Below are 23,227 nucleotides of genomic sequence, written 5' to 3' on the forward strand. Positions count from 1 at the left end.
CTGGGTGTGTGATTCTCCTGACTTCTCTAAGACCGGGGTGGGGAGGGAGGAGGGCTCGTCAAGGAGAAGTTCTGACCGACACCACGTGACAGGGCACCAAATGCGAAGAGCACCTGCCGGGGCCTCGCGGACAGCGACGCGGCTGTGAGGACCCGCACCGCGTCGGCTTCTCTGTCAAAGATGCGTGAACAGAGAAACAGAAGAAAGCAGCAGCGCGGGGCCTGCGAAGGGGCGCGGCATCGGGGCCGGAAGGACGCTCACCGGACGACTCAGGGAAAGGCGCTCTCTCTGCAAAGGACTCAGCCCTGAACCTGCGGCCGGCGCCACCCTCGGAGGACGTGAGCGGACACGGCATCCGGAGGGAAAGAGACGTGAAAGGCAGGGCTTACGCACAGAGGAGAAAATCAGGGACGCAGCAGAAATCCTTCCGGAGCTTTCTCAGCAGGTAGCACAAGAGCACAAATACATAGAATTAACAGAAGGGGAGAAAAAAAGTGGCCTCGGAGATGAGAGCACAGGGATCTAGTCTCAGAACTGGTAGGCGTCCTGGAGGAGGAGGTGCAAGTGTGACAGAGCGATGGTCAGCGGCGCAGAACGAAACAAGCACACGAGCACCCGGCACGTCGCAGAGTCCCTGAGGGCACGCCGGCCCCCGGTGCACGTTTACCCACGAGCAGAGAGACCATCAGGCAGAATGAATGAACGGCTGGATTGACGGAAGGCTCGGGCACACAGGGCACCTCGTCCCGATGTTTCAGAGGAAAGAGGGTGACTCAGAAATTCTCAGTACGGTCAGGGTGTGATCCAGCCGTGGCGGAGACAAAAAATAATCCCGGAGCACCCGGGTGGCCCATCCACTGAGCGTCCGACTTCAGCTCAGGTCAAGATCTCACCCTTTGTGAGTTCGGGCCCCGCGTCGGGCTTGCAGCTGTCGGCACAGAGTCCACTTCGGCTCCTCTGTCCTCGCCCCCCCCCCGCCCCTCCCCTGCTCTCTCCCCCTCTGAAAAATAAATAAACATTAAAAAAATAATAATAATTCTAGAATGCAAGAGCAATACCCCCCGGCCAGTAAAACCAGACTTTATCCCCATTTCTGCCACAGAAGCTTTCATCGTGTTACCCTCGCACTCGTGCAGAGGACCAGCATTTGAGGATGTATCCCGGCCAACTGCGTGAAGAATCGCGGTCACTCAGGAAGAGAGGGACAGGCGCACAGGAGGCGAACGACCACAGCAAGTGTGATTACAAACACCGAGCACGCAGCGGCTCGCCCGTGGGCACCGAGACCTCGGATAAGAAAGTAGTGACGTGATGCCCGCATCGCGTGTCTATAATACCTGGAGGAGGGGGACACGAAGGACCCAGTCTGACATTCCTGCTGTTGGCTCGGGGGGTCAGCAGCCCCGGGACAGCCGTGACGGGAGGCAGGAGAAAGGCACAGCTGCTCCAAGCAGAGGGGAGCCCCCTTTGTCTCCGGGAGCCAGAGATGGGGGCCAGGCTGACGTTTCTGGGCCCGCGCTGGCCCGGACCCTCCCTTAAGAAGTCTGGTGGCTTTGAGGTGCCGGGCAGAAATCCAGACCACATGACGGGTGACAATTCAGCCAAGTGTCATTTTCCCCAAGGGAGCCCCAGCCCGCACTTCAGGCGGCGTTTCAAGGGGGGGGAGATGTAAGAGCCTTCACACCCACGATGTCCGCTTCCTGCTGAAGAAAACACAGCCCAAAGAGAACGTCACATGCTTCAGTTTTATACGATTGTCTCAGATCTTGCCTTTCCTCCGTCCCTCTGTCCTTCTCATTCACTCACAAAGCAATCCGAGGGCCTGTGGCTTATCAGGCCCCTCCCCGTCGCTGTGGGCACGCTGAGCAAGGCTCTGGCACCAGGATTCACAACAGGGTATTTACAGCCACCTCCCTGCATGTTTTGCAACGTGCTGTCCTTATTTTGACACCCCCTGGCGCCTAGCATCCGAGTCTACAAACAGAGCCCACGTAATTAGGCTAATGACATCGACTTTCTCAGTTCAACTGGGTAATGGCAGCATTTATCCCACGCTGGAAATCGCACACGGTCTGTCGTGGCAGCAGAATCATGATGCTCTTGGTACCCTGCCTGCAAACCTACCCAGACTCAGATTTGCTCCCCGTAGCCGAGCCTGAGGCTGGGCAGCGGAGGCGGGGGCATGACCGCCTTGGCGCCTTTTGTATCTACCCTGGGGGCGGCCACATTCTGTGGCGCGGGAGGGGCAGGGGGACCGACCTGTCACACAGAAGAACACTGAACTGTCCCCACGTCTGTCTCTGCACAACCTCGGGCAGGTCCCTTATGATCTCCAGATCTGTTTTGTCTCCTGTAAGATGAGCAGAGGCATCAGAGATCACCTGAGCTCCTTTCTAGGACCAACTGCCCATTAGGTACCTCCTCCAGCCCGCTATGCATGGAAGCCCCTTTTTCTCCATGCACTCTCTCAGCTCCCAAAGTATGAGCCCTGCTGGACACAGACACAGCTACAGCGACCGGGGACCGCGCCTCCATGGTCCCCAAGTCTCCATTTATCTGTGCCCCCAACGAGCCTGGACCGGACACCCTTGGCAGTCTCATTCCTGCCCCATTCTCTTGGCACTGACATCCAGGAATTCCCTTTCTACCTTATCAGTGACACTTACTGCTTACTGTTAACAACGGTTGATTCAACGGGCATTTATGGAGCACCGACTACATGACGGACACAATGTTCGGAGGCAGCACGTGGGCTGAAGGCAGAGACGCTGCTGTAACACAAAACGTTCCCAGGTCAGAATCCGCAGACACTCTCAGCCTTGAGCGTCTGCCCTCTGGAGCAGGTCTTCCGAATCCTATTTTCCAGATGAAGAAACTAAGACGGTGAGGGGGAAGGGCTGCACTTGAGACACAGCCCAGCAGAGGCAGAACCAAGCCCTCAGCCCCGGAGCCCGGGCTCTCTGTGCTGTGGTGACACTGAGTGTCATCAACCACACTGGAACTTCTGGGCGCAGAGACCTGAGCTGGGGATGCGGCCTGGGCGGCAGCCCCACTTCGTCATTACGTGGCCAGGTGACTTGGGCAGACTGACTCTCAGAGAATGGAGGGGCGTGGGATGGGTGACCCTCAGGGTCACATCCAGAGCAAGCCACCTTGATGCCTGTCCTCTCTCCACGCTCTCTGGAGGCGCCCCTCAGGTCATGGGAAAAGGAAGACTGAATACAAGAAAGCTCCTAAGTTGGGGTCCAAATGACGAGGGGCAGGTGTGCTGGCCCCCTTTGCAGCCCCTGCACCTCCCCGCACAGGAAGCTGCACTCAAAGCCCATCTGTGGGCAATTGCTGGAATTGGGAAGTTTGCCAAGGTCCCCGGAAACCTGCAGGCAATCATCTTCATGTCAACAAATGTCTATCGAGCACCTTCTGTGTGACAGGTCCTGAAGCCACAGCTCATCCACGCTCAACAATGAGCCCAGAGTGGATGGAGACCTGTCATCAGCGGGGATGGGGGGGGAGCGGTGAAGTGGGATGAAGGTGGCAGTGATCAGCTGGGCCACTCACTGCTTTGTGGCTAAAACCATGGCTATTGTTGTTAATAGAACTTCCTGGCCCAGGTAGTGGGTTTTCAGTCCACGGGGGGATTGAAGTAGGGGCTGCGTGCTCTCCTGCTGGATGACGCATCTCCATGGAGGGGGGCCGGAAGGCATCACTGCCTCAGGGTATCCCCATCTCAGGCTTCTGTGATCCTTTCATCTTTAACAACCTTCTATCTGACAATGGCTGCTAAAATCCACCTAGATGTCCAACTCTCTGGTGATGGATACGTAAACTGTGAAAGACACATGGTTTATTTCAACATTATGGATAAAAGCGGCAAGGGGCCATGTGGTGCAATGGCAAGATCATGGCCTTCATCATCAGACATCCATGCATTTGAAACCATCTCTGCCCCTTACTGAGCTGTGTGATCTTGGCCAATTTACTTAGCCTCTCTGAACTTCAGTTTCAACATCCGCAAAGTTGGAGATAATAACACCCCCATCTCAAAGCCCTTTCGCATTTGAGAAGAATGTCTGAAATACCTTCATATCATGCCACGAGCATATACGTCCCCAATAAATGGTAGCTAACTACAAAAATGGCTACATTATCATTAACCAAAACACAGACGGATTTGAAGCCATCAAAACGATGCTCACAAGGCATTCTTAATAATGTGGGAGAACACTTCAGCGGTGCACATTGAGAGTATAAAAGTGCCTCAACTATATCATAAAAATTCATAGAAAAACGACAAGAAGGCAATACATCGGACATCACAAGAGACCATCTCTAGATGGCAAATTTATAGGTAGCACTGGTTTTCCGTGTTCGGGCTGTCTGGCTCGCAAGCATTCCTGAAGAGGTGGAATCCAGGACTCAGGTTCCGGGTAAGTATCTGGGAGCAGGAGTCCACAGTGGGCAGAGGAGGGCTGGGTTGGGGCTCCCGGGGGCACCCACCGAGAGGCCAGAGAGGCTCAGCCGGGTCAGCACCACGGACAGCGCTCAGGGCAGCCCCTGTCCTGGTCTGCGCGGGGTCGGGGGTCCACAGATGACCAGGCCCAGCGACTACCAGGCAAAACTGGTCCTGCCCCAGCTGTCACGCCAGCCAAGAAGATGACAGATGTCTTGTTTCTTTAGGGCAGGGTCTGCTATAGTCTTTCACTGAAAGGGCCCTGACTTGGGGCGCCTGGGTGGCTCCGTCGGTTAAGCGTCCGACTTCGGCTCAGGTCATGATCTCACGGTTGGTGGGTTCGAGCCCCGCGTCGGGCTCTGTGCTGACAGCTCAGAGCCTGGAGTCTGTTTCAGATTCTGTGTCTCCCTCCCTCTCTAACCCTCCCCTGCTCACGCTGTCTCTCTCTCTCTCAGAAATAAAAAAAAATAAAAAAAATAAAATGAAAGGGCCCTGACTTGTTCCAAGCCGTCAGGTGAATAGCGGCACACACTGTCAGAATTTCTATTTCTTCAGACCCTTGTCAAACTGGATTATCGTTGCTATCTCAGTTTTTGGCCAACGTAGGAAGTAAAAGAGGTATCTTGCTGTTTGGCTTGCTTTTCGTTAAGAAAGGGGTTGATCATCTTTTCATATGCTTATTAAAATTTGTATTAGAATTTGCTATTTTTCAGTATGCTGTTTGCTAAACGTATTTTTCCTTTTTCCTGTAAAAAATTCTTCTTGGGGCAGTCAGTTAAGCGTCCGACTCTTGGTTTCAGCTCAGGTCATGATCACACGGTTCGTGGGTCCGTGGTGACAGTGCAGAGCCTGCTTAGGATTCTCTGTCTCCTTCTCTCTCCTCCTCCCCTGCTCTCCATCTCTCTCTCAAAAAAAGAAATATTTATAAAATTCCTCTTGTAACTTTTTTTTTTGGAGTTAAGTATACATGAAAGCCAAAAGGCTTTCGTGTTAGACGGATCTGGGTTCGAGTCTCAGGTCCACCTTTTCTAGCTGGATATACTTGGGTACAACCCAGAATCCAGTTATTACTGTAATTTGGGAAGAGTCTCCCATGGTTCCGCACCTCCCAAAATCGAGAGCAGCATTCTGGCCCGTGCATCCTAACTCTGCGCGACTCAGGAAGTTCTTCCTGCTCCGGATCCAGGATTTCTACCCTTGGCATGCTTGGCTCCTTGCTCCTGACATGTTCTACCTCTTCCCACACCTCCCCGAGCCCCACTGCTACGTGGAAGCATCTGCTGTTGCCCCAGATAGCTCCTAAACAGGTAGACGGTAAAGACTGTCAGTTCCTCCCTGAGACTTCCTAGGGGAAAAATTTCAAACATCAAGAAATAATTTTGTAAAGAAGTAGGTTAAAATGCAAAGCAATTTCTACCAGCTAAAAAAAGCATTGCTTGTCTATTTGTGTAGACAATGACAAGTTAATGTGCCATGAATTGGAAGGCTTTGCATCAGCCTGGGTTTTGAGTGCACAGCCAGCCAGGTGAACTGGTTTAACGAAACACCCGTTTACAGACCTTCGTAAGCACACACTTCTCATTGCATGTTCCCTCCTCCTTGCCTCTGCTCACCCTCTCCGCTCTGTCTGGAATCATGCCACTCTGACCTTCCATGAACAAATCACCCTTAGCTCTTAACAATGAACACAGCTGCCTTCACTTCCAGGAAGCCCTCCTGGATCCTTAAAGGTAGAAGAGATCCTTATCTACAATCTTCTGGCACTTTGTGTCTCTGAGTTCTGGGAATCCCAGACATCCATCGGTTTCTCTCCTCCCTTAGAAGGTGAGCTCCCCAAGAGAGGCCCCATTCACCTCTGCATACTCAGTGCTTCGCACAAGCCCAGGGCAGAGCAAGTGCTCATCCAAGTGCATTCTACTGAGGGGCGCCTCGGTGGATCAGGCAGTTAAGCATCCGACTCTCGATTTCGGCTCAGGTCATGATCTCATGGTTTGTGAGCTGGAGCCACGCACTGACAGAGCAGAGCCTGCTTGGGATTCTCTCTCTGCCCCTCCCCCAGCATGCACACGTGAGTTTGCACACACACAAACACTCTCTCTCTCTCTCTCAAAATAAGTAAGTAAATAAACTTTCCCAAAAAAGTGCATTCTGTTGAGATCCAACATGACGTAGAAGGCGTGTGGAGAAGCATGGGCCGTGTCTTACTGGCCCCGGGGCCTGGGGAATACTTGAGGCCATCCTAAGGGTGGTGTCCAAGAGGGCAGTCTGGGGAGCCCAAAATAGTCAAGGTCAGTGTTCTAATTTCGGCTCCTCCACAGCTCAGTTATGTGGGCAAAATAGGTTCTCTGGGTCTCTGCTTCCCCAGCTACCCCATGGGGCTACAAATGCCCACTTCCAGACGTTATGAGAACGTCGTGAAATGACATACAGTGTGCATGGAGGTGTGGAGGTGACCTAGCTACGTGCATGGGATTTTCTGTGTACTTGGTGTCTGGCCACTATTATAAATTTTTTAAAACTCATAATACAAGTAAATGATAAAAACCCCCCATGCATCACCGCTCGTGGATGGAAACAGTAAAGGACAGAGGGGAGCTCCTCACTGAGGGGCCACAAACACATGTGACACAGTCTGGGATCCTGGGGCACCCCGGGGTGCTGGTGGGTTTGCATTAAGGGCAGCTGGAAGGGACATGTGGACAGGTTCAGGCTCTGTAAGAACTTAAATCACAACCATTGAGTCATTTATTCATTCATTCATTCACTCATTTCAACATGGGAGAGATACAGAGATGTGTATGGATGGAACAGTCAGTCTCAAAGAGCCCTGACATCTGCCCACAGCCAGACTTCAGAATCAGCAAGGAGTTAACTTAGGGGTGAGGTGGGCTCATCAGGGTTAAATCACCGACATTTCACAGAAAGTCTAACTTTGAGTAGGATTCCAGGATGGGGAAAGCCTGGAGACCAGATACTCTACCTGTTCTGTTTTATAGATGGGGAAACTGAGTCCCAGGGAGCTTACATGTCTTGACCAAAGTCATCAGTCACGGAGCTGGAGCCCAGGTGGCTTCTGAGGTGCCCAGCACTTATTGTCAGCTCTGTTTGCATTTAGCCACACGCCAGATGTACAGGAACGAACTACTCCCTCGAGCATATCATCAAAATTAAGAAAACTCATCAACGGGATCAGGCTTAGCAGGACAAATGAACTGGAAGGAACCGGGATGGATCATTTGGTTGTAATTCACAAGGGCAGACATGAGCGGCTGGCAGTTGAGTAGAAAAACTCTGAAAAATACTTCGGATCATAGTACTTTTCAGAGTACTTTAGTACTTTAGCCCTTAGCTTGTCTGCCCACCAGAAAGCTAATGCCAGAAATTGTAAGGTGGCGTCTCTTGACTCTGCAGCCTCTAGCTCTTCATGACAGTCTCAACACTTTGCCTTCATGTTCTGGGACCTTCCTTTCTTTCTTTTTTCTTTTTTCTTTTTTAAATATTTTTTATTTATTTCTAGGAGAGAGAGAGAGAGACAGCGTGAGCAGGGGAGGGTCAGAGAGAGAGGGAGTCACAGACTGAAACAGGCTCCAGGCTCCGAGCTGGCAGTCAGCACAGAGCCCGACACAGGGCTCGAGCCCACGAACCGCGAGATCATGACCTAAGCGAAAGTCGGACGCTTAACCGACTAAGCCACCCAGGCGCCCCTGGGACCTTCCTTTCTGACAGTCGCTCCATTTTCCAGATCCTGGTCCTTCTCTCCGCCCTCCACCTCCACGCCTTATGAATGTGTCCTCTGTTGCTGCTTCCCAAATAACAGCTCTTTCAATATAAGTTCTTCAAATCTTTTTCCAGCCAACTCTTCTTCATTCCTCAACGTCCAGCAGTAATGTCACCTCTGTCGTAAGATACACACAAGGCTGAGCACACTCCCTCCTCGTTTACATACAGCTCAGCACCCAGTAGGTGCTCAATGGCTGTTCTTATCTGATTGGCCCTTCCCTACTGCTTTTTTTTTTTTTTTTTGCTAAATCCAAGGGGATGCTAATATTAGTTGATGGAATCAACTTGTCTTTTAAAAAAGTCTTTAAAAAATGATTACTGAAAGTAAGCTCATATTTTTAGAATGAAATTACTCACTAATACATCCCTACTGGCTTATTATTGTATGTAGGCTACCAAATCCTCCCCACCACCCATGCGGCCAGGAAACAAGGTTTCTCTTTGCTATGACAGCATTTTGGCCGAGTGGGTGGCTTTGGGCAGAAGAGGGATGCCACTGGTGCGGAGCTCTCTGACGCCATCAATACTGCTTTCTAGGGAGAATATTCTGGTGCTGGAGTTCACCTGTGTCCTTTCAACTTGCCACCTCCTGACACACAGCTGGGCATCAGTCATTAAAGTCATGTTTCTTCGTTGAGATGTGACCCTCACACCCTCCCCCCCAGAAATGTGACAGTCTTAACTTCATCAATTCACGAACCAATGGAGCTTTTCAAAAAACTAATTTCTTAATTATGAACTCAGATCATTCATTTGTCAAATTACTGGACAGAAACAGAAAACATCAGATAATTTACGTTCCTCATGCCCACTGTGAACACCTCACTGGTCCAACATGGACTCCTGCTTGATTCCACTTAGAAAAGGAAAAACAAGAGGAGCATGGATTCACCTTCCCAATTACAGTGTGTAAACACACGGGTTAATTCTAAGGCCTTGGATGTCCGAGGAGTGAGAAGCACGCTGTCCAATCTGATGGTGGCTAGCTGAGTTATAATTGAGTTCACTTTAATTGTAAAGACTAGTTGATTTGCATATTGGAAAACTTGAGTATCTTTGGAACAAGTTGGGCGTGGGGGTCGCCCACTTCTCCTACCGTCCATTTTATGCACTCTAAACATCGATCAAATACTCCCAAAGACATTTTGGTGGCTTAAAAATGGAGATGTCCTGTGAGACCAAAATATAAACTGGATTTCAGAGATTCAGTATGAGAATAGAGTACACTCAAGGACTCACTGGTAATTTTACTTCAATTATTTGTCGACATCGAAGGGATTCAGAGTAAGTCTCCCCAGAATGTTCTACTTTAGCACATGGGCTATTTTGAGCTGAAGGCAATCGAGACCCTGTGGGCGCAAGAGAAACTTTTTGCCCCTCCCTTACCTACCTAGAAGAATCTAAATTGAGGCTCTTTCCCAGAATAAGAGTTATTACAGAGATAAATATATCTGAGAGATCTGTCTGTGTGGCAGAGCAAACATCAAATAACAAGACACTTGCCCCTTACCGCCGTGTGAATGCCCTCCACCCCTTTGCAGCCCCAGGCCCCCATCCCATTTCTTAGCTCAGGGTGGCACGGACATTTCATTTTACTTTCTGTCTTGGAGCCTCGCATGTGTGTGGGGTTCCCGAGTGTATAAAATTAAATTTGATTTTCTTCTGTTAATCTGTCTCGTGTTGATTTAATTCTTAGACCAGATGGAAGAACCTCTGAAGGGTCGAACAAATTTTTTCCTCCCCTGCAGCCAGCCAGGAGACCTGGCACGCTGGGTACCGCTCACCCTGGAGTTTATGGCAGCAGAGATATCCTGGACCTCCGACAGCTGGTCAAGGTAAGAACTTTGACAGCAGACTCCTAGATCTCTACTTACAGAGTCCAGAGAAAGATGAGGGGCGCCTGGGTGGCTTAGTCGGTTAAGCGTCCGACTTTCGCTTAGGTCATGATCTCNGAAAGATGAGCGGGGAGGGTCCTTTTCATCCTTTTTGAAATTTAGAGTAGCAGAAAACATTGGTGGAACTAGCTCCTTGGGCTTAGTGACTCTGGTTGGTATTTGGCCTGAGTACTCACAGTTCTTATCTATCTTTTTCCTCCCAGAAATGGCCGTTATTTCTGTCTGCTGTGTTGTTCTATGTCTTGAGAGCTCAGCTTCTTGGCCAGTGAGAATACTGTCTCTGATCTGTGAGCCAGAGGACATGGACTGGCATGCATCTGCTGGGCAGCCCAAACAGACAGTAGGGCTGCCAGCCTTTGTCTGACAGCGCCAGCCCTCAGGGCAGTTTGTCCTAAGAGACCTGCTCCATAAAAAGCCGTTGTTGTCTTTAACTTTCACTGTCAGTGCTGGAAAAAATCCGATCCCAGGAGCACCTGCCCTGTGCCACAGATTAGCAGGTCCGTGACTGGAGGCATCACATTGTCATCGGAGACTAGAGATGCCTCATCACCTGTGCAACAAAGTCTTTTGCTTTCTAAGACTGATTTTGGGAAGGAGCTTTCTGGATCATGGGGGCTACATCATCCGCACCCACTCCACGGACGCCACGTGCATCCATGGTAAAGATATATTCCAAGCCTGGAAGGTTACTTCCAGGTCGTTCCATGAAAAGGCTTATTGATTTGAGTCACTATTGACAGATCCCAGTCATCAATGGCCAGATGACAGACGCTCTGAATTGGCTATCTTTGAGAGAAGAAAAAAAGATTAGAGAGGGCTCATCTTAAGCCATTTATTGGCACCTGTGGAGAGACCAAATTAAAAAGAAGACCCAAGGAAACATAATGACTACCCTGAGGGGCTCCCTTAACCTGATGAAAGAACAGAAATTAGACTTTGAACAAAAATGAAATTTAACATAAATTCCCTACCCACAGCTGGCCCCATAGGCCTGTTTAGGTTTCCTTTTTTTTTTTTTTTTCTTCTTTTTTCTTACAAGATTTACAGATTGCTCTGCAGCCTAGCCTCCGGGCCTAGTCCACATGGGTCACTCCTGTACATGCTGAAAGCCAGGAGGTGGCTCAGTAGAAGCACGGGGCCAGGCAGTAGGGCTCAGTGTGGGCTCCGTCATCAGGCTCCCCCTAGCTTCTGGCCTTGCCACGCGATAACCTTTGCAGATACATCCCACATTCCCACCGAGGGAGTACATTTCCCCTGGACAGCAGCACATCTTTTCAGGAGGTTCTACCAAATTTAGAGGAGAACGAGAAAGCTCGTCCTCCTCCCCCTAGAGGAAATGCACGATGGGAATGTCTCCTAGGTCCTGTTACACATGACCAGACGAAGCCCAGGAGCCGACAGAAGAGGAAAACAAAATTTCACGATGCCTCTTGTTTTCCAAATCCAGACCCACCGGTTACGGATCCTTCCTCTCCCAGGGTCGGCTATTGGCTTCTTGACGGTCTCCCTGGGCATCCTGAGAACCTGGCTTGGTCTCTGCCTACCTTGGGCACGCAGCTTGTTGGCTCTTTCTTTTGGCTACCTTTGGCAATGACTCTGGATCTTAGGAAGGTGCCATCCCTGGGAAGGTCCCTCCTTGGGGACCTGTCCTATGCCCAGCGGGGAAGGAGGGGTTATTTAACGCTGCCAGAATATTTACTGTTTGTCCCAGCTGAAAACGGGCAGGCTATTTACAATATATTTTTTTAAGTAGCTCTGTAGTTAAAAGTTAGATTAGAAGCTGATATTCAGAACCTGATAGGAATTTTTTTAAGGCTTCCTCCCCTAAGTTAAAATTAGAGCTATGTACCCAGAAGGAAACGAAGCAAATTGAAGATAATTGGATGGGGAGATCAACCCACAATGCCCTTTAAGTTTGTAACATAAAGGATTCCTTAAGGGATTGAAGGCATCTGTTCTCTATCTTACAAATCTTGGCAAAACTAGAAATACCGCCTCAGATATAATTCAAAGACCTTTAACCTGTCCTTTTTATCAATTCCCAAACCTTCCCTCCTTATCTCAAAAGAGTTAAAGGTATTGTCCTTAGGAATACAAAGTCGTTCTTGGAGGTACTTAGCTACTTTCTCTGTGCCTTTGTGACGGGGACTTTCTACCCACATCTTCTCTAGGACCTAAGAGCTAGTCTTTGAAAGACAAACTTTATGGGGGCCCCCGGGCGGTTCAGTCAGTTAATTGTCCAACTTCAGTTCAGGTCATGATCTCATGGTTGGGGAGTTCGAGCCCCATGTCGGGCTCTGTGCTGTCAGCTCGGAGCCTCGAGCCTGCTTTGGAATCTCTGTCTCCCCCTCTCTCTGCCCCTCCCCTGCTCATGCTCTGTTTCTCTCTCTCATTCTCTCTCTCTAAAGAAAAAAAAAACATTAAAAGAACGAAAAACAAACTTTAGGGAGAGATTTCTCATCAGAAAAGAGAGACAGGCAGAGACAGAGGGAAAGAGGAAGTCTGGCTATTGGGCACATGAACACAACTTCTGCACATACATTAGAAAGCACAAGATCTCGGCACCTGTTCGAGTATGTCTACACCCATGTGTTGCGGGTGTGGGATCATTTCCTACTTCTGGATGGCACTTCCAAAATTAATTTGTAAAAGAACTCAACAGAGTTGGCTTGAGACACCATCTTGTAAGCCTTGGCTGTTCTAAAACTCTCAGAAATCATAAAAAATGAACCCAAATGTTCTGCAAGTACATGTGATCTAGGATTAATCTTTAGTAAATAAAAGCTACTTGGAGTGTGTTGGTGGAATGAAACAGGCACGCCTTTGGAGTCCTTGGCGTTAAATACGATCCTTTTATGCTAGTCAGCTTTACTCAAAGTAAGATAAGCTGTTGTCATCTCTTGTTATAGGACTTCTCAGCAAGAGAGACAACTGAAGGATCCTGGTTAGCTCTTTAACGCTTTGTAAAATTTTCACGAGTGATCAAAACACAACTGTTAAGTACAAGTATGTCGAACAGATAAATAACATTTTAAAAAGATCTTTAGGCAAATTTCTCAAAGTTTCCCCCAATCTTTTTGGTCACCTGAAACTTCACATTTTACTGTTAAGTGATAAGTTCAATTTACTGACTCTCCAGATTGATTCCGGATAAGAGAAAATAGAGAAACATTAACTGCTAAAGAAGAATCTAAACCACCAGAAATCGAAAGGGCAAAGTCTCCGTATGCAGAGAATGAGATGTGTGTTTCTGGTAGGAAGAAGAAGGAGGAATAAAAATGCACTTTGCTGTGCCTGAGGAAAAGTAAAGTAATTCTGTCCTAGAGCGAATCTGGTTATTTAAGAAGGGAAGAGACCGGACCAAGTCTGAATGCGAAAAAGCTGTAGAAGTCTTGTAGAAAAGGAATCTTTGGAAAGCGATTTCATGCGTGCCCAGGACGGGCTAAGATGGGAATTACTTTAATTAAGTCGATGAGCTTTAATCCCAAAAGTACCCTTGGTGCGAGGTCACAATTTGGTTTCCTCTGGAGAAGCCGTTCAGGGTTCAACCTCAAGGTTCCTTATGAACGGTTCCAGCAAAGCAGATTTAAAAAGAGCCTGTGTGGTTGATCACTGTTCTTTCTGCCCTTCGGCAAACCATCCGGCCAGGTTTGTTGAAATCAGGATTCCTCTGCAAACAAATTCATCTCCATTTGGCTGTCATTGGTGGACATGAGGGTGGTTTTTGGAGAGAAAAATTACGTCTCCATAACATACCGTTTTGGATACCAGAGGACCTCGTTCTGAGGAATGGCCTGGGTGAGTCTGCTATTTGCCTATTCACTGGACTCAATCCGGAATTCTTCTGATCTCCTCAGATGACTGCCTCTGACCCTCCAAACTAACATTTCCAATTCTCCCCCATCCATTCGACTTGGAATCATGACAACTGCCCTCTTCCCCGAGGCCCCGCAAACTGCGGGGAGGTGGCCCGATGTGAACAGCTGTGTTGAGACAAGCTTCATGCATGGTGCTGAAGCTTCATGCATGGTGGTCAGAAAGACCACCAGGAACATTCGAACCACAAACCATGAAAACCTGCCAGATGGCCGCTGCCTCCCCTCTCTCCATCTGGGGACGCCTTGAACCTGGCGTCCAGAATCCCACTGTCAGCACTCAAGACACGGGGTTTGGAACTCGCTCCATTCACCTGTGTTTTCCTTTGGTTTCCATGGAAACACCTCTTATTAACGACCTGATCGCTTGTACAGAATAGGCCTCACTTTGGGGGCCCACCTGCGAGACCACTGCCTGAGATTGGTCACACCAACTTAACTGACCCGATCTATTCTCAGGACCGAGGCTGGTTAACAGGTAGGCACCAATCTACCAACTCAGCTTCTGGACCATGAAAACGTCTTCAAAGTTTCAAAGGCTCAGCGGAAGGGGTTCAGAGGAGGTCTCCCCAAAACATGCCACTTTAGCACGTGGACTATTTTGAGCTGAAGACAATCGAGACCCTATTGGCTCAAGAGAAACTTTTTGCCCCTCCCTTAACTACCTAGAAGACTCTGAACTGAGGATCCTTCCCAGAATGAGAGTTATTACAGAGATAAATATATCTGAGGGACCATCTGTATGGCAGGGCGAACATCAAACGACCAGACACCCGCCCCTTACCGCCCTGTGAATCGTCGTCGTCCCCTTTGCAGCCGCAGGCCCCCATCCCCTTCCTTAGCTCAGGGCTACACATATCGTATTTTACCTTTCTGTCTCAGAGCCTCGCATGCGTGTGAGGTTCCCGAATGTATGAAGTATTTGATTTTCTTCTGTTCATCTGTCTCAGGTCAATATAATTCTTAGAGCAGCTGAAGGAAACTGAAGGATAGAGGAAAATGTTTCCTCCCCCACAACATAATATTGCATTTTAAAAAATATACTGCAGAGGGGCGCCTGGGGGGCTCAGTCAGTTAAGCTCCCAACTTCAGCTCAGGTCATGATCTCGCAGCTCGGGAGGTCCAGCCCCGCATTGGGCTCATTGCAGTCACTGCAGAGCCCACTTCAGATCCTCTGCTCTCCCCATTCCTCCCCGGCTCATGTGTGTGCTCAGTCTCTCTCTCTCAAAAATAAATAAACACTTAAATATATACATGTATATTTTTTGAGTGTGGCTTTTAGGAAACTTGAAATTATGTATGTGTTCACATGCTGTCTCTATAGACTGAGCCACTAGAATTTGTGGGGAAAGTTGCATGAAGATCTTCTCACAGACACTGCATTTCACAAGAGGGTGACTGTGGCCAAGTCTAGGGGCCATTGCCCTTCCCCAGGGTCGCCCTCTCCCTGGGTCCCCCTCTCCCAGGGTCACCCCTGCTCTGGTCTCCTACCACCAGCCCCGGCCCCTTTAGTGTGTGATGTCACAACGGAGAACCCTCATCTTCTGTGTCACCGCCACCTTCGCTTGGAAGGTCAGGCCACAGAGCCTGAAGCTTCTGGAATGGGCAAGGCAGGAGGCCCTACTCAGGTCAGTAGGTGGCGGTTTCTCCCCTGGAGAAGGGGGTGATGTTCAGATGAGATGAGCCAGCAGACATGACGCCTTTTAGGATTTGCTCGGCACATCGCCGAGGACAGCCACCCCCAACGTGGCTCTCCCCACGGATTCGGTGAAGGAAGCTATGGGTTCTGCTGCTGAAGTGGGCTGCCCTTTAAAAGTCCTGCCCTGGGGAGAAGGCGCGCTCTGCTTCCTCAGTGAGGGGCCGGCTCCCCTCCCTCCCCTTTCCCTGTCCCTCTCTGCCTCCCCTCTGACAAGCACAGCTGTCCTGGCATTCGGTGGAGTCAGAAACCAGAACAGAGGAGCAATTGCAGGGTGACGGGGTGGGGGCAGACCTGCAGCTCACTCTTTTTTTTTTTTTTTTTTTATTTCTAGGAGAGAGAGAGACAGCGTGAGCAGGGGAGGGTCAGAGAGAGAGGGAGTCACAGACCGAAACAGGCTCCAGGCTCTGAGCCGGCAGCCAGCACAGAGCCCGACGTGGAGCCCGAACCCACGAACTGCAAGATCATGGCCTAAGTGAAAGTCGGACGCTCAACCGACTAAGCCACCCAGGCGCCCCGCAGCTCACTCTTAAAGACCCGAATACAAAGAACTCCCTGCTCTGTACATGAAGATGTGCATTTGGCTGTGAAGACCGCGAGCTCACACTGTCCTTCCCAGGGAGGGGCCCTTATCCCAGCCCATCTCTTTGCTGGTGAAGCAGGTCATCAAGGTCACCGTGGGGAGAAGGGGGGGCGGGAAGACACGGGACAGAGGCTGCCCCATGGGGCCCACGCACAAGTAAGATGATTTCCCACAGTGACAGGGGCTTTGGAGAAAAGGAAGCAAGGGAAAAGAGGAGCCCTGGGGGAGGGGTGTGCCGTTGCGGACAGCTCGGCGATGGAGGGAGGCCTGGGGTGGTGGCCTCGGGGACAGAGTGCCCTGCGCAGACAGCCCGGGGCAGCGGGAGCTTCCCGGGAACAGCCAGGGGGCAGGTGGGATGCAGTGAGCGTGCAGTGCATGGCCTCGGGGCCCAGGACAGCAGTTCGAAATCCGTCCTACGTGTGTGTTTCCAGAAAGAGGCCACAAGCCCTGCAGCCTGGCAGGGACCCCAACTCGGAACGTCCTGTGGGTGCTCTGCACGAGGTTTCCTTCGTCCCTCAAATTCCTCGAAGCTGAGCAAGAGCATGAGGTGCAACAAGTAACTAGTAGAACTCGACTTACGCTTCTATTCGCTCTGAAAAACAGGGAGCAAATTGCCTTCACCTCCTTACTGGCTAGAGGGAGGCTGGTACCTCCCCCCCACCTGCACCGAGACCCGCAGTGACCAAGGGCTTCCCACTGTGACCTGTGGGCGTTCACCAGCCAAGGGGTGGCCCTCGAGTGGATGCCTTGAGAGAGACAACTCACGGGGCGCCTGGGTGGCTTAGTCGGTTAAGCGTCCGACTTTCGCTTAGGTCATGATCTNACTTGAACATGAATTATGTATTTTTCTTTTACCGAAAGACGCAAGTTCCAAATGGGAACTGAAGGCAGGCTGTTATCACACGTACGCCGCTCCGCTTGTTTTCACAAGGAGTCGACACACACGCTTCGTGTCCCTTCCGATCAAGAGCTGCTCTGATAATAATAGGTGAGAAGATCCCTCCTTCCCCAAGGGATGTAGAGTCTGGAGGAAAAACTCTGAAAATGGGTGTTTGGCAAGATTTCCAGCCTTATGAAACGGGGATGGCTTACGAGATCTCTCAAATGTGCTGCAGACCTTTAATTCTGGAATATAAAACTTTCTAGCTTGTTTTAAAATCTTCTAGGGGCGCTGGGGGGATTCAGCTGGTTGAGCCTCCGACTTTGACTCAGGTCGTGGTCTCGCAGCTCGTGAGCTCAAGCCCCGCGTTGGGCTCTGTGCTGACAGCTCGGAGCCTGGAGCCTGCGTCTCCCTCTCTCTCTGCCCCTGCCCTGCTCATGCTCTGTCTCTCTCTCCCTCAAAAATAAATAAACATTTAAAGCATTTTTTTAATCTTTGAAAGGGGTTCTGTATGGTTTTTTCAGCCCATCTGTTAAAATTATGAAAAATGCAATACCTTTCGGCGAACTTGCTGTTCAGAGGGAGGTGCGGATGTGCACCCCGTGGTCCGGGGTGTCCCCCCATGGAGGAGCCGCCGCCCTGCTCGCTGCCAGCTGTGAGGAACATGCCCCATCCCCTCTGCCATCTGCCCATTCAGGCTGCAGTCACCAGATAGACATGTATGGGGCCACTCAGGGCAGGCCCTCGGGACCAACCGTGATCCAGACCAACTCAGGCTCTGCTGGCGGGGAGCAAACGGGCTGGAGGAGGACACAGAAAAGCCTCATTGTCCCATCAAGAGATGGAGCGCCATGCTGGCCCATGAAGGAGCACGGAGGGCCTGCATGCTGGTTAGGCCCAGGAGGCTGCCTGGAGGAGGCAGCTGAAGACCAGAACACGTGAGGAGGAGCTAAGAAAGGGGAAGGGACAGGGCTCTTGGCCCCTGAGAAGGTCAAGGTCAATTGTGGAGCAGTGAGCTGAGCTCCGAGGGCTTGGGGGGGGGAGGGTAGGGCGGGGAGGATGAGGCTCTGAGGCCGCAAGGGGCTTGAGGGTGGTTCTGGGGGCAGTGGGGAGCATCACGGGGTTTCCACCCTGAGTGACATGTCATCACGTGCGGTGCACACCGCCGCGTCCCTCCCGCCGGTGCCCGCGTACTGCCTGGTGCCTGGTGTGCCCCCCTGTGCAGAGTGAGAGGGCCCAGAAACCTTCCCTCCCCAAGCGCAGTTGAGGAGGGGTCTGCATGGGGTGCAGACCCCATGATCACGCCGGGGCCGGTGAGTCCCAGGAAGCCAGCTCGTTGGTCTTGTTAACACGACGCATCTGTCCCTTTCCAGGACCAATGGTAATCGCCGTTATACACAGAAATTCAATCACAGTTTAATGCTGCGACATTCCCTGGGGCCGGGGCCTTGAGCAGCTGGCCTCACCGGCCATTTTCCTCATGGCGTGTCCCCGTCCATTCCCCATCGCCTCCTCCTCCCCTTCCAGATCACGCTCGACCCACTGACGGAGCCCCGTGTCTCCGTCCTCACCTGCCTCGGGGCCGAGCCCAGCCGTCCACACAGGCCTGGCTGCGATCAGCAAACACACGGGTGAGTGGAGGCTCCCGGCCCAGCCTCCTCCCAGACCTGCCACACAGTTTCCCACCTCTGCCAGGCTGGCCTCCGGAGATGACTTCCCCTCATCCCTGCCCAGCCCCCTCCTCCTTGGAGAAGCAAGTCTCCTTCACAGTCCAGCTTAAAGGCCATCTCTTGAGGTTTGTCCAGCCAGCAAAGACCTCGTCTCTTGTCTGCCTCTCCTGAAACTGGGGCTGCGTCTGGTCCCCTCTGTGTCCACAGCCTCCAGCCCCAGACCCAGAGGCAACGCGAGGAGAGCATTTGCCGAAAAACCAAACAAGGACGTACCGCAGAAGCTCGTTGCCATTATATCAGCTTCTGGAACAAACCCTGGCATTAAGTGCTGTCTGGGGCCAGGGGCTGCATAAGAGATGCGTTATTTTAATAAATATAGGATGATCCAGCCGGGGAGATGGGGAGGGCGTGGCAAGATTCTCATTAAAACTGCAGACACAGATTTCCATGGAGAGTGGTGCCCGGCCTTGCCTCGGAGATCTCTCTGGGCTGACTCGGGATGGAAAAGGGGTGGCCGGGAAGCGGGGACCCTGCCCCTCCTCCCAGCCAGCCCGGCCACAGTGCCCATGACCTCGCTGCATTGTGCTCTCCGGATAATACCTGCCAGGAATTTTGTTTCAGATCGCTGAGCCGTGCCCCACCCCCCAGCCCATATCTGAATGCCGGAGCGCGGCTTCCAAAACCTCCTGGAAGAAAGCCGGCGACTGGGAGGTTTGGTGCCAAGGCGTGGCAGGTGCAGCCGGGCATGGAGGAAGGAGCGGAGTCTGTGCCAAGCAACCACTTTGCAAGTCAAGGTCCCTGACTTGCCATCACCACCCCCACATCCCTGGGGCCTCAGGAAGGGGTGGCTGACCCGCAGGGCATTGGAATGTGGGAGACGGAGGAAGGGCCCCCTGGTTTCCTGGTGGTGCGTCCCAGCCTGCACAGGAAGGCAGGTGTCAGGGGAGGGGACTCATGGGCATCGACTGGTGATGAGCAGGGCCCTGGGGCAACCTTAGCAGTGAGTGTTGAGGGTTGGGGTCTCAGGACGCACCCGTGGTGCCCCGAGGTGGTCCGGGGCTCCCGCGCACGCTGTGGACGCACACTCAGCACCTGCCCGTCCCCGGCTCCACTGGCCACTGCCTCGTGGGCCCATACATTGGGACCCTACGAAAGGCAGACTGCTTTTAATCCGTGACTGCCATCCCTTATGCGGACACCACAGCCCCAAATAATGGATGAGCCACTCCGTTTGGCCACCTTTGTCACACTTGAGAGCAGGCCGTTAGCGTTTAGAGGCAGGGCTGGATCTGGGGCCCTGGTCTCGTCCTCTGCCGCCACACACACAGGCTGCTAGCCTTGTCCCTGCCCAGCAGGCCCGGAGATGAAGCCCCTCGCTTCCTGCTAACAGATCGCCCCCGTTGTGTCTTTAACAGATGCATCCATCAGCGGGAAACAGTGTGGCCGCGTCCATCCAGGGCTCGGAAAGGACGATTCACCGGGGCCCAGAGCAGTTACTGGAGGCCTGGCGGGTTTCAAGACCCTCTCCCTCCTTTATCACCTTATCCCACCCCCACCATGGCCCCGGGGGCAGAGGGGAGCCCTTTGTCCCCCAAGGGGGCTTGAGAAAGTCAGAATGATCGTGAAGAGCCTTTAAAACCCCCACAAAATAAGGAGCACCATGTTTTTGTGCGTGTAGGACACACGCACCTTACAAATGGTGCCACGCATCTCCCACACGCATCCATGCATGATAGAATAGCGCATATATAAAGGGGCGCCGGGGAGGCTTAGTCGGTTAAGCGTCCGACTTCAGCTCAGGTCATGATCTCGCGGTTCCTGGGTTCGAGCCCCGCGTCGGGCTCTGTGCTGACAGCTCGGAGCCTGGAGCCTGTTTCAGTCTGTGACTCCCTCTCTCTCTGACCCTCCCCTGCTCACGCTGTCTCTCTCTCTCTCTCTCTCCTAGAAATCAATAAAAAAATTAAAAAAATTAAAAAAAAAAAGAGAAGAAGTCATATATGTGTACTTGCATACACCTGGGTAACGTGTGCAGGGAGGGACAGTACGAAATACAAATACTTCTGTGAAGCAGAACCATACAGCACGAGTTCTCTACGCTCCAGCCTCACACTCAGCAGGACGAGATCCCCAGCCTGGCAGCCGCCCGGGGGCGGGGGGCTCTGAAGGCAGAGACTTGGGGTGCCCCCCCATCCACACCCTGGGGCATCTGTCCTGCACCTGGGGGATGGGCAGAGAGTCCACCGTGCCACACTCGCTCTCAGCACCCCTCGCCCCCAGGGGCACACCCCTGAGTCCCTGTGGGTTGGACATGGGTATTATGTTACCTCTACGGGCACATTTCTACCCATTTTGCAGAGAAGTCAACTGAGGCTGAGAAGGACCTACGGCCAAGGTCGCACAGTCAGAAAGCGGGCAGAGCCCAGGACCCCATGTTTGCCCCGCCCCCGCCCCCAGATCTTGCCAGTGGTCTCTCACTTCCCGTGGTGGCCCCTGGGCTCTGCTCTCAGCCGGGGACTCGATCCGGGAGCAGATCACGGAGGGGGCAGGGGGGNCCTGCCGCTGACGCATTTGCACGGCAGCCAAGCTCTGCGCTGTCCGTCCATGGGCTCCACCCGTCAGACTCCAGAAGCACCCAAGGCGGCGAGGAAAGATGCCGTGTTTGGGGGCAGAGCCCCGGTTGCCACATGGAGACGCAGCTGGGAGGGAGCAGACAGCGGCCCGGCCGGGCTGGGACACAGCCTGGGAGCCTGGGGGACGTGCTGGCGAAGGGCCCTCGGCCACAGCGTGGGCACGGGGGGGGGGGGGGGGCGNGAGAAGAGGGTGCTCTGGGGCCCCTCCCCCTGGGGGTGGACCCCCCCCAGCTTCCACCCCTATGGGCACAGATGAACGACATCAGCCACTCGGGCAGGATGTCCCCCACCCCATGCAGCAGTGGGACACGGCTGCTACAGGCTGCCATGGTTCCCAGACTGTAGGCCACGGCACCCCAGGGTGCCACAGTGAGCGACGGACACAGAGGAATTTCTTTTTTCCGGAGAAAAACACAGTGATGTTCAACATCTTCTGAATTCTGCGCCCACTTCCACTTTGAGTTGTTCATTGTATCTTTTTTTAATGTCTCTTTATTTATTTTAGAGAGTGTAGAAGCAGGGGAGGGGCAGAGAGAGAGAATGTGAAGCAGCTCCAGCCTCTGAGCTGACGGCAGTGAACCCGACGCAGGGCTCGAACTCACGAGTGGTGAGATCATGACCTGAGCTGAAGTCGGACGCTTAACCGACTGAGCCCCCCAGTCCCCTCAGGTTGTTCATGGTGTCAACATGCGATCACGTCACCTCCCTTTCGATGGCACCTATCTCTGCCACGCCGGGTTTCTGGCGGGGGCGGTGACGAGAAGGAAGATCAGTGCGGACGAGGAAACGAGGGCGCTGACGTGGGGCTCGGCCATGACTCCAGGGCCTGAGGGGATGGAGGAGCTCCCCCCATCGTGGTGAAGCATCGAGCCAAATACCATTCTGGCAGGTGAGTCGCATTTTTAAAAATGATTGTGATTTAACAGGACCTGCCTGCTTATTATGTGCCTGGACCTAACTACTAAATAAGCCTTTAGTAAACCTATTTGTTTGTTAATTTATTTAATTTTTTTTTAATTGAGAGAGAGAGAGAGCATGAGGGGGTGAGGGGCAGAGAGAGACAGAGACAGAGACAGAGAGAGACAGAGAGGATCTCAAGCAGGCTCCACGCTCAGCGCAGACCCCGATGCGGGGTTTGAACCCATGCCCCTGGGATCATGACCTGAGCCGCAATCAGGAGTGGGACGCTCAGCCGACTGGGCTCCCCAGGTGCGGAGGTCAGGGTGCTCCCTGCCACCCCAGTCTCGACTCTCAGTCTTTAACAGAGGAACCAAGACCCTTGGGGCAAGTAGCTGATTCTGGGACCGGGCAGAGAAATGTAGCCGATGAGCCCGGAGCAATTCCGACACCAGAAAGTGAGGACGTGCGAGAAAATATGGATCATGGTGAGGGGTGTGTCCCCGGGCCCGGATCCAACCGAAAGAGCCAGCGGAGCAACAGAACAGCTACAGAAGTGTTAGATTAACCCAGAGGATGACGTAAATATTCGTGGTCCATCCTCACATCAATAGACGACAGAATAAATAAATAAATGGGGGAGACGGCACAAATCTCCTTGAAGGAGAATTCTAAATAATTTACGGAGATGCTCTGCCCTCAAGGAAGAGGGGCCACAACTCCCCTGTCCCCGAGGTGGGGGCCCCCCAATGACCTCCCGCCGGACAGCACAGTGTGGGAAGGGGGGTGAAAAGGAACCTCACAGCTGGGAACCCTGGGAAACACCACCTCGGCCGGGGGACCAAGGTCAATGTCATGGTGACAGGCCACG

The 23,227-nt window shown here is 52.3% G+C and overlaps 1 protein-coding gene and 1 long non-coding RNA gene across 4 annotated transcripts in view; one reads left to right on the plus strand and one right to left on the minus strand.

Moving 5' to 3' along the window:
* Positions 1-23,227, minus strand: part of SORCS2 (sortilin related VPS10 domain containing receptor 2) — a 404,846-nt gene that overhangs the window by 119,975 nt on the left and 261,644 nt on the right. The gene's annotated exons all lie outside the window — the stretch shown is intronic.
* On the plus strand, positions 15,604-20,626 carry LOC144220302 (uncharacterized). 3 transcript variants are annotated; one of them, XR_013331683.1, is made up of 8 exons: positions 15,604-15,628; positions 16,031-16,367; positions 16,711-16,826; positions 17,141-17,267; positions 17,857-18,097; positions 18,687-18,790; positions 19,037-19,623; positions 20,245-20,626. It is a non-coding gene; the product is annotated as an uncharacterized LOC144220302 (long non-coding RNA). The 3 variants fall into 3 exon arrangements; XR_013331682.1 differs by having other exon boundaries at positions 16,031-16,358; XR_013331684.1 differs by having other exon boundaries at positions 16,031-16,349.

The sequence above is a fragment of the Crocuta crocuta genome, unplaced genomic scaffold (assembly GCF_008692635.1).
Source record: "Crocuta crocuta isolate KB4526 unplaced genomic scaffold, BGI_CrCroc_1.0 scaffold179, whole genome shotgun sequence".
NCBI lineage: Eukaryota > Metazoa > Chordata > Mammalia > Carnivora > Hyaenidae > Crocuta > Crocuta crocuta.